This window comes from Phalacrocorax aristotelis, chromosome W (genome assembly GCF_949628215.1).
Source record: "Phalacrocorax aristotelis chromosome W, bGulAri2.1, whole genome shotgun sequence".
Lineage (NCBI taxonomy): Eukaryota > Metazoa > Chordata > Aves > Suliformes > Phalacrocoracidae > Phalacrocorax > Phalacrocorax aristotelis.
Genome location: NC_134310.1, coordinates 831,725 through 843,202, shown reverse-complemented (window position 1 = coordinate 843,202; position 11,478 = coordinate 831,725). Strand labels below are relative to the sequence as shown.

Sequence of the window (11,478 nt, the reverse complement as noted above, 5' to 3'; positions counted from 1 at the left end):
TGTAGTATTTTGAGATCCTAATGTCACACATGTTTCTTAATTCAGTGTTACGTCAGCTGGAAAGATTTTTAAAATTCAGAACATTCAAATGGCAAATTAAGCGTTCGTGTTAATTTAGTTGGCTGAGACCTTGCTGCATGAAGAATTCTTTGTACACCCTGTTTTTAAAAACAAATACTTCGACACCTTCTAAGTATGATGTGCATACGTGTGTACTTCTACACAGTTTCAAAATGTCTATTGTAATGCAATAGTAACTAAGGCTGTAGAAATCTTATGATAATTCCAGTCAAAATATTGACTTAGCAGATAAGGTACCAAGAAGTTAGGAAAAAATCTTATAAAAATTTATTTCTTTTTTTTTTTTTTGGCCTTCTGGAAATTAAAAACACGTCCCATTTTCTGTGTGCCATGGGTCCTGATCAAACAACCGTACAAGTAGCTTGGCACAACTTAGTAAACTGTCTTGTTGTTTGTATTTGCCTTGATTTTGCTTTAAGACAACAAAATTCATATTCTGGTTTTTCTTTGTTACAGTGGGAGAAGATCGATGTTTTGTGGTTTTAAGTCACTTTTTAAAAGACCAAAGTAGGAATGAGACTTAAGGGTTTAGATTAGTCATTTGCTTAAATTGCTTTACTGTGCAATTTAACACTGCCCACTTGAGTTCCTAAGCTCGGTGATGCTGTATATAGAATGGTAAGCGCTCTGTCTCCAGCTGTGAAAACAGATTCACTAGAAGAGATTTTGGTCTTCGTTGCTTGTGTGCTCTCGTTCTCCTGCGCTTTCGTTCAGTGAAATGCAGCACAGAAAGACAGCTGCTTGCTGCAGCAAGGCCATATGATGACTCTGCAGCTTTCCTGTGAAAAAGCTGATAGTCTCCAAGTTAATTCCAGTATAACCTTTTCAGCTCTTCAGTAGACATTCTGAGTAGAAAACCACAAAGTATCCCTAAGGTTTTATTTTTAAATAATAATTTAAAAAGTCCCTCACCAGTACAGGTTTCACTTCAGTCCCTACAAACTAGCAATTTTGTTAAGTGGTGTATAGTATCTCTCCTACCAGCCTGAGAACATTTCAGCAGGAAATTCTGGAATGCAGAAACCCCACCAATTTTTCTTCTTTATTTGAATTCCGTGTATGCAGTACAGTATGTTAAGTGTTCTCATACTAAAATGAATCTAAATCTCATACTAAAAATGAAATGGGGGAAAAAAGTAGTATGTCTGATTTTGGTTTTTCCCTTTCCTATTGCGTATCCCTTGTTCCTTTCCAACACTAGCTGTTCATGGAGAACCACCGTAACCAATTCTATAAGTAGCTATAGTATGCCAAACCTCATACAAAAGCATCAGAGGTTTACAGATCCGTGCAACTCGCAGAAATGTGCCCCAGTGTTTCTGCAGTAGTTCTCATTCTCCTGAAGGATCTACCCCCCAGAGTCACTTCTTTGATCCTCGCTGCAGTAATGATTCACATACCAAAGACATACTTCAGTGTTTCCAGAGGAGAATTATGAAATTTGTTCCTATGTGCTCTTAGTTTTAGTTACCATGTGAAATCAATTTAGTCAGCCATGAAGCATGGCAGGCACAGAGGCGCTCAGTCCAAATTGTACTGGCATTCTTTAGTGCAAAAAAGTTTCAAAAATAAAGAATTAATTGAAACTTAAAACTTTTTAGTGGCGTTTTCTCATATTTGTAGTAAGCCCAGAAATATTGTGGGTAGGGGTGATTGGCTAGGCAAGATGCCATAGGACGTGTGGGGAATGAAAGCATTTTGGTGAAAGTTTTGCTTTATTTTGTCTACATATAAAACATTCTTCAGCAAGGTGTCATTTTTAATCTATCCCACAGAAGTTTGTTTGGAAGACCTATGATGCTAAGTAAGGGTGTGCCTGAAATATTTGTTCTGTTAAGCTGAGGGGAAAAGTTACCATGTTTTATAGTTGTTTGCATTTAAAAAAAAAAAAAAATTCTAGACTCTTCCAGTTAAGCAAGTTTGTGTGTATTTGATTGATATAGGGCATGGGCCTGGGGCTGTGAGCAGCAGCTGCTACAGCCTTATTTATCTTGAGTGAAAACATTCAAGCGGGCGTCTGCAGTCCTACTGCTACCAAGTGTTTATGACCTTTCAAATATCTTCTGTTTTAGACAGAAGTGTTTTTGGGCAAGCAGGATGTATTTCATTACAAGTCATTATAAAATATTAAGTAAAGTATAAGCCTATGTCCAATTGGGAAAAATTTTATTTGCGAGCCTTGTTACAAATTCTTTTTCACTACTGTGATATTTTATATGTAATGCAATAGGCTACTGCTAAGCGTGTATATGCACTGTGGCATATAACAACTCCTCGCATTGTTCATAATTTGGGGTCTGTGAGTGCATAGCTGTATTTGTGGGAAACACTTCAAAAATCTCATGTATTGGACAACTGTTTTATAGACCTGACAAAGGCATCTTTGTTGTGATAAAAATATAATTCAAAACTACTACTACAACATTTTCTTAGGGCACTTTGTATTTATTCAACAAAGAGAAATGGCAAGTCTTGCCTCCGCAAGTCTTCATTTCTCACAACTCAGCTTTTATTTTCCTTTTTTAGAAATAATTTTAGAATAAATATTGGTGGAAAGTACAGAGCATCTACTTATACTCCTAAGATGTCAGCTGGGGCTGGGGCACGTAAACCAAAAAGAGCAAGCAAGGACAAACGCAGTTCAGCAGCCACAAAGGGCCAGAATTCTGCGTTGCACCGTGCCCAGAAGACTTGCACATGGCAGCTAAGATGCGTGCCTCCTTCAGGCCGGCGCCGTGCGGCAAACCAGCGATCAGTTGCCTGAACGCTAGCTGAGACGCTGTCATCGGCAAAATTTCCTGTCTGTGAAAGTGGAAGGAGGGACGGGTGAACACGTGCAGGGCACATGGTGGCTTTCGTAGGGGCTCTATGGGAAGTGGTCAAAAAGTTCATCTGAAAAATGCGGGACTCGATGGCATTAAGGACGTGCTGCTGCTCTGCTGCTGCCTCTCCCAGCGGCTGTAACATCCACTTCCCTGCCTTCCCTGCCCTTTGCGGTAGGTCGTTCAAAACTTCACCTTCTGTCGATACCCTGAATTCTGGGGGAGGAAGGGACACCAGTTCCACTGTTCTAGTGGAAATGCTTTCATGGGAGACCTCTGCATATCACTGAGGCAGCGGACTTCAGATGTGTCAGTGGTGAGCTCTCTGATCAGGGCTGATTTTTATCACCTAGAGCAGAGCCAACTCTTGTTAATAAAGCTGTGTCGGAGAAAGGCAGAGCTGTTTGCTAGAATCCTCCTACAAAACTAGTAATTAGCAACTGATAATTACATGACTGCAACACAGATGAGAAAAAATCTTAAGGCTTATTCAGAACCATATAATAATGTATTTTAATGCATTATTATATTATGAGATACAGCACAATGGATTTTAACAGTTATTTTTTTTCTAGAGGGGATGAATGCTCCCCTTAGTTCTTTCGTTCCACTCACTATTTTTCTCAGTTTCTGTGACACCTGTTCAGCCTAAAAAGGTTGCTAATAACCCCTTCTGACCTTAGTGACCTCCTGTGATTCGGAATAGGTTTCGAAGAGGGCGAAACTTTGCAAAGAATAGATAGCAATCCACTCAGAGAACTGCTGCTACTAGGCAAATTTAAAACCTCAAACTGTCCCCTTTTATATCCAGCTGGGAGAGCTATGAGTCAAGTCTGCTTAATCATATTGGGGATTCTTTATTTGTGGGTTTGACCTAAGAGAAAGCAGGTCCGTGAGGTTGCTGATAGATTTAGGGGAACTGCTGGTGAAAATTTTCTGGTGTCAACAGTGTTACTAAAATAATATCTAATGTTAAACTGTATGTAGAAGATGCACGTTTCTGCTCTGTCCAGGATTAAAATGTCCATCTAAAGAATTCAGTACTTCTATAGGCCTTCCATACACAGCGAAACCCTTCTACAATATTTGTACCTTAGTTGGATTGTGAATTAATATCAGATAGATAGGAACTTATGTTCAGAAATGCATACAAATTCTCCATGCAGGAAACTATATATAGCTGACCCATCAGCTGTATATATTGACAGCATTTTGTCAGAAAAGGGATGTGATCATGACATAGTATATCATACATTATCAAATAAGAGGGAAAGAATGCCAATTAAGTTGCCTTATAGATTGGCATTTACTATTATGTAATTTTTCATCAAAAGCTCTTGACACACCATGCTCCAAGACATTCATAGTCTATGATATGGAAGCCTTGGAATGTTTTTTTTTTAATGGCTGGGGGGAAAAATTCAAATGAGGGAAATAGACTTTTATTCCATTTTACACATTGGAAAAGATGTTATACATTTAAATAAAAAATAGGGCTGGTTAAGGGATGAAAATCATCGTGGTTTTTCTAGCTTGAATATATATTCTGTGGACAGTCTCACAAATTACATAGTTTTCAATAGCAAGTGTCTGCTTTAGTGCTACTCCATGGTCGTGTCTATATTTCTCTATATCATTGCTCGCGAGTTACCACTCCCAGCATTGTGGATCACTGCTCCCTTAGCTGGAGGTGGTGTTCTGTGCACAGTGGTATTCAAGGAAGAAACATTTGAATCACCGTTGGCTAGCTAAGCCTTCACTGCAAGAAGCAAAACAAAGTGAAATAAACGTCATTGCAGTCCTTTGAGGATGATGAATTTGTAGAGGAGCTTCCGTTGGCCACATCTTTAGGCCATATTCCTACCTTACTATTTACTTTCCTTATCCATTTGTTTCAGACTTCTAGTCTGTCTTGGATATAGTGGGTTGGAAAAGAAGAATTTCTTAACTAGCAATTCCATCCTGTGACCTGACCTTGCTCTCATGGACAAGTAGCGATTGTCTGTGCTTGCCCTGGGCTCAGCCTTAATTTCTAAGGCACGTACCATTGTATGACAATTAAAAAGGGCAGCGGAGGAATACCATCGTTCTGTGTTTTTACCTGCGTGATTTGCAAAACAAGAGACGTATTTTGGTTAGCATGAAATGCACTTCTGGGTTGCATTTTCTGGATTTTTTTTTTTTGTACATAAACTGATCCATTTGATTAAGAAAAAAAATATCTTTCAGTGTTTCAGTGTAAACTCCGGCAAAGTCTGAAAGCCTCTTTCCTGAGATGGTACTGAGACACCAAGCGGTTTATGTATTGCTGATCAGCACAAGAAAAAACTGATGGAAACCTTTTAAGATTAAATAAAATGAAAAGGGATCCCCCCTGCCCCTGATTCAAATGACCATTGCAAGAGTTTATTTGTGTCAGGTTAGTTAATGCAGTCCACAGAGAGAGATCTTAATTTTCTCTTTTAGTGTTGCTGCTCTTGCCCTTTTCTGTGGTCATTCACCAGGCTGCCCTTGACTTCAGCACTTAATTTTAACATCATTTATCATCTTTAACTAGCCCCCACACTAACACATTTTTAGGACTTGAGTTGGTATGGGAAATGGTGGTCCTTCTGAATTGGAAAAGAGGTTTAATTGCTTCTCTTATAATTTCTGAACCAAGTCTAAATGTCTGAGAACTGCAAAGAATTAATAGACCAAAATGGGATGAATCCTGTTCCTAAGGAACGTAGATATAACTATCTGCCTAGCCTGCTTCCATGGGGATGGTATTAGAACCAGCATCACTCCACTGAGATCGAACATGCGGAGTGACACCACGTTCAGCATTGGAGGCTTTCCTCCTGCCGATCCGTCGCGGTGGCCATCTCCCGTGCAGGTGAACACTGGCTGCATTCACGCGTCTGGCGTTGAGCGCGTGATGCTGGTAGCTGAGCCAGGCAGAACCGTTCCTGCGTCTTCCCTTCCAGAGGCAACTACTGAGGGCGGTACAGCATTTTAAATGGTATGAAACAAGAAAAGACAAGTTTGTTTTCTAGCCTTCGTTATACCAGGAGCATGTTCTTGAAAATTTAGAGGTCTTCTAAAACAGGTAGAAGCCGTATGTCAGAAGCAGGTGTTTCTTCCCAAGGCTCTCTAAGAAAAGCTGAATCAGTACAGCTCACCTGCACACGGGCATTAGTAGACGAACGCATGGAAAGGGATCTGCACCTTTAAAAGGCTGCTTTCTCTTCCAGTGCTACACGGGACTGGTGCTACACGATTTTATCTTTTATACTGCACATGTCTAAGTTTGGAGACCTACTTCAGGAATTGCTGTCTGGACTCTAATAGGCATTTCTAGAGCATAATTCATGTTGCCCTTAGCTAGATGTTTAAAATAGCTCAAATGAAGAGCGCTATGAATTTTCTGTCTCTCCACTTGCTATACAAGGAGCGGAGATGATTATCTGGAAAGCCTCTGTCCTGTGCAGACGAGGACTTTGTTGACATCTGCAGGTAGAGGCGATGAATTCCATCCCTCAAGTCTTTTTAGGTTTTCTGTCAAGGGCAAAATCAGTTCTCATTCCCTCCTCTCTCCTAAGAGACCTGCCTCTGGGTTGCATGGAAGGGAAGGTATCTCCCTGACCACAGCAGACTGTGCCTGCAGATTGCCGTCCTTCTCGCCCTTCCCTGTTCAGGGATCTGCTGTAGGTCAGAGCCCACTTCGGGCCTTTCCTTCATGTGTAATCCCTACACACGCACCCCACCCCCCTTTTTCTCCCCTCCAGAAATCATCTGGCACCCTTCTTTATTAGCTTTTTCCATCAGCTGGCACATCTGTCCTCGAAAGATCTTCCCGTCCTGGATGGGACAGACCTCCGTGTTGAGACATGTGCAGAGCAGAAGCCAGCTTCACGAAAAGGGAAGTACCAAGGAGCAGGCTGGGTTGGGGGGTTCTCTTATCTTTTTGTTTCTTTGTTTTTACGTGAGCGGAGGACAAATAGCACAGTGCAGGTGATGTGCAAGTAGCTTGCAGAATCAAGAAATCTGTATGTAATTTTTAGTCAGGTTTTCAGAGTCAAGAGTTGGCAGCGCTGTCTTTACCCTGTCCCTACACATTCTCAAAGTTCCCCGGGAAACCATTCTGGATTTTATTAGGCTTCATCGTTAGGCGTTTTTCTCCCTGCAAGCTGTATCTGTTGGTATTTCTCTGTAAAGAAACCAGACTAAAACTTTGAGCAGAAGAGCTGGAAATAACATCACTTTTTTAAATAGCAGTAATAAAGTATTTGCTCCCGCATGGAAAAATCGTATTCAGTACACAGTGATCTCTTTAAAGCTGAGTTTATAAGGCCCTCAGATTATAATGGAAACGCTGATACAGTCTTAACGCTGAAGATGCCAGCCAGAGCCGCTCTGGTACAGCTCTAGCCACAGAAAATTACAGATAATAAACCAGATACAGAGCCTTGATTGTTTTTTGTACTATTTAGATGTTCTCCTATTTGAGAAAAGCTGTCAAGTAATGAAGAATTGAGGAACGCGCGTGCTCGTGCTCTGTGACTGTTCCGGTTCAAAAAGCTATTCTAAATCCAATCCTGTTGATTTGGTTTCCAGATTAAATCTCATTGTAAAATGTATTACTACATACATTAATCTAAAATCTGATGCTTGCGTCTGGTTTTCCTTCTAACAGGATGGCATTGGTAGCTTCCAAAAGTCAGCAATTATATGCAGAAAAATACATTAATAAAATCAGCAGTATGACCATGCAGGTTTCTGTCTTCAGAAAAAATGAATAAAGAAAAAAAAAAGGAAAAAATTTATCAGAGGGTTTAAATAGAGCAAAGGTATTATAAACCTAGCAAAAGGCTGGGCTGTGCCTTACATATGTGGGAAAAGCGAATTCTAGAGTTAAAGGCCCAGGCATTATCATTGCCAAACACCATTCCGGTTTCCAGGTCTTTCAGGTGCTGACTCCTCGAGCCGTGGGGCGAGGGGGGTGCGGTGTGTCGGGAGTGAAAGGCAAAAGGAAAACTTGCTTCTGATTAGAAGAGTTGTGCAAATGACAGACATACTGCACTGGGCCCTGTGGTGTGAGTTCGGGGTTTTCAGTTGCTTTGGTAGACAGCTTTGTCTTCCCTTTCATCCTGAATTGAAAAGAATAACCTCCTGGGTGACTAGCATTTCCAGGCTGTATTTTATGTATTCTAGAAAAGAATTGGAGAATATAAATTTTGTTATAAGGTGGGATTTTTATCTTCAGTAAAAGAGAGATTCAGCTATAAATGTATATGACCTGACTGGCCTTTTCAGTTACTTGTTGAAGTCTCCTATTCTTAATCTTTCTATGTAAAGAGTTGGGGTTTTTTAAGCGGCAAATAATATTATATAATCACTGTTTATAATGAATAAGGCAACAGCAGCCTCCTTATTCAGCATTTGCATTAGTATTCAACAGATTGCTGGACACACGCACAAGCATAAAGCTCTGGAGTATGGTATTTTAAATGCTTTTATTATCAAAAGCAAGCTACTTTAAAAAGGAAGGTATTCCTCCAAGGGTGAAAATCCTTTCAAACAAGACATTGGAGGCTGATAATAATCCTTCTTGAGAAAGTTACAGCCTAAGTTTTACCTCAAGAGGGTGTTTAAAACAGTCTGTAATTTAAAAGGAAAAAGTTTTGCTGCTCTTAAAATTAATTCAACTCCACATCCTGTAAATAAAACCCACAGCATATCAAGATGTGGAAATAGCAATACTATTTGAGGGATTATGTTAAATGACAGTTATTTAAAATATTTTTATGTTGCTAAATAAAATGTAAAGCATTACTATCACAGCTAAGAATGATGTCCATTACATTTTGCACATATCATCCAGGATAGCGAAAAACTCCTCTAATTTGAGTTTAGCGCACTTTAGCAGTAATACATTTATCTTTTAGTACTTAAGTGTTGTAAAGACTTTAAATTACAAATATGCTACCCATTTAGTTATTTGAAATCTGCTTCAGATGTGGTTTTATATTCACAGAATCATATTACCACAAGACATTTATTTGCTTCAAATTCCCTGAAAGTGGAATGAAACTTTAATGTTAAAAAGTTGAGCAGAATCTCCTTCAGCTCTCACAGAGTCTTGCACTCTCTGCAAAGATTTGAAAGTGGAGGCTGCTGTAGCTGCTGTATTACTAACACTTCATTATTTTTAGAAACTCTATCAGAGGGTGCTTGCCAGCACACTGAATTATTATAAACACAAGTGAACTATACTTGTTGGGAAATGAGTGCGGGGTGTTTGGTGATGCAGCCTGCAGTTATGTAGCAGTGTGTTTACTCACATTCAGCTTCCCAGAATTCAGTCATCTGTAATAAAGGTTTCAAGCCCTAGACAGACACGTGGTAATTTTTTGTAATATTTGACATTGTAGATAGAGGATTGCAAGAGATACCCTACGAGGCACACCAGTCAAGCTACGGAGTAGCTCTGGGGGATTTTATTTATTTATATAGTTTACAGTACTTGTGACATTATCAGCTTTCCCGATTCACTTCCAGGCTTGGGAAACGTCCTTTCCGAAGTCGGGAGCTCTGTGCTGCCGTGTGACTCGCTTTCGGCCGCGCTGCGAGTGAGTCAGAGGAACAGGCTTCTGTTCCCTGCAGGCTGGGGTGAAACCTACCCAATATATAAATGCGAATGAGCTGGGTGGAAAAGAGGGGTAGGAACTGCATCCTGTAAAGAGCTGATCGTACCCTCTGTAAACTGTTTAGTGAAGACAGAAAAGGTGTCTGTGCCTGATCTTCTAGGAGGTCCTGCTCACTTTTGTGTTTGTCATGCACATGTGTCAAAGCTCCAGGCAGCGGTATTAGATTTTGGCTGGTTTGTATGATTTGAAGGTATGTGGGTAAATCTTGACCAGTCTGAAGTTGTTAGGAATCCTGCCATTGACCTCAGTGCGATCGAAGCTGCCCTCGTGAACTTCCTTGTACAACCCTGTTCTTACATTTAGCCGTAGCAATTCCTAGGGCTTCGGCTTACAGGCTCCTCTCAGGTAAATGGAAGCCGCTCAAACTGGCTGCTCAGAGGGCGTTTTCACTGTCGGTACTGTCTGCACACGTATCTGCCAGTGCGTGGGACAAAACCCCAAACCGTAATCGCAGTGCGGCGGTTCCAGCCAAAGTCCTGCGCGAGGCATAGCAGCAAACAAATAATCCTTTTAAACAGGATGAGGGGAGAGGGACAATTTGGGAGAGATACAAGCTTAGCTGATACAATACACCTTCAAAGCACAGAATTGCCTGGTTGCCGTTAGGAAAGCTTGCCAGCCAGCACAGCTACGCTGCAGGATTTTTTTGCTCAGCAACAAGTCTGTAGGTCTCAATTTACCATGTTTTCAGTCTGTTCTCTAGTGACAGATGAGCATGCAGAAATTTCCAACATCCTCAAAAGTGGCAGCAGGTCCTCCAGTCCTCAGGATTATGTCTGTCAGCTTCTGCAATTACCAGTCTTTCTGAATCATTGGGCAAATCTTAAATTCTCTGATATTTTAAAGTAAAAAATTATTTTGGGTTGTTCATATATTGGCAGCATACTGCAGATTGTCTGCTTTGTCTCCTACGCTAGATAGAATTATCATTCAGCTCTGGGGAAAAAAGGGGAAAAAAACCCCACTCTGAACTGTAAACTGAGCTTTCTCTGAACATACTTCTCTGTGGGAAACATTCAGTAAATGAATGCTACCGCATGAAGAAAATGTGCTGAAGACGGTTGTTCATCTGAAAGGACAGTCTGTGCTCTCAATAAAACGCTGCTTCTATTTGCATAGCAACCATCAGGGAGCAGAAACTGTTTTGAGGCAGACGTGCAAATGTGTCTGCATTTTCCTGGTGTTGCTCAGGCCGATGCACCTCTGAAAAGGCCGAATCTGCTGTTTCCTTGACAGTGAGGTATTAATGTTCTTAATATTTTCTTGTTTTATTGATTTACATTCAGAAATGTGTTGACGATTTTCTCCTGATCCCAGGATGAACAGTGTTACGTAACTATGGTTCGGGAAGCACCTCAAAGATACACATTTTATTTCAAGATTAATCTTCTGATTCTGAATTTTAGAAAACAAATCTGACGCCAACCCTGTGATTACTTCCATCCCTTAACATATGTCCATTAAATAGTCAGTCTCGCTCTTTGTTTCTGACATTGCTGCTCTTTTTGGTCTCCAGTCAGTTGTGTGCAGTCACACGTACAGCACTAAAAATGAACATGTAAAAGGAGGAGTATTAGGAATTATAATGGAAGTAGAGTTTGAAACATAATTAATTATCAGTTGTGATGTAATCCAGGGCCTAAATACGGTTTTGTGAGTCAATTCTGGGAATAAAAACTTCATAAGGAAATCAATTGTATTTCCATTTTCAAATGATTACCGATTCTTTGAAGTGAGGCTGTATGCTGGCAACTTCTGGAAGTTTTTAGTAATGTGTTAAGTATGAAATGCAAAAAAAGCAGCTACAATTTGATGCTTAAAGCCAAAACCAAAGGGGTTTTCAGAAATCAATTAATTTGTGGTTACATTATTTGAGATCTATT

General features: G+C 40.3%; 1 protein-coding gene across 19 annotated transcripts in view; it reads left to right on the top strand.

Annotated features, from left to right (window-relative positions):
• The window catches only part of NEDD4L (NEDD4 like E3 ubiquitin protein ligase), a 198,335-nt gene that overhangs the window by 97,698 nt on the left and 89,159 nt on the right, over window positions 1-11,478 (top strand). The gene's annotated exons all lie outside the window — the stretch shown is intronic.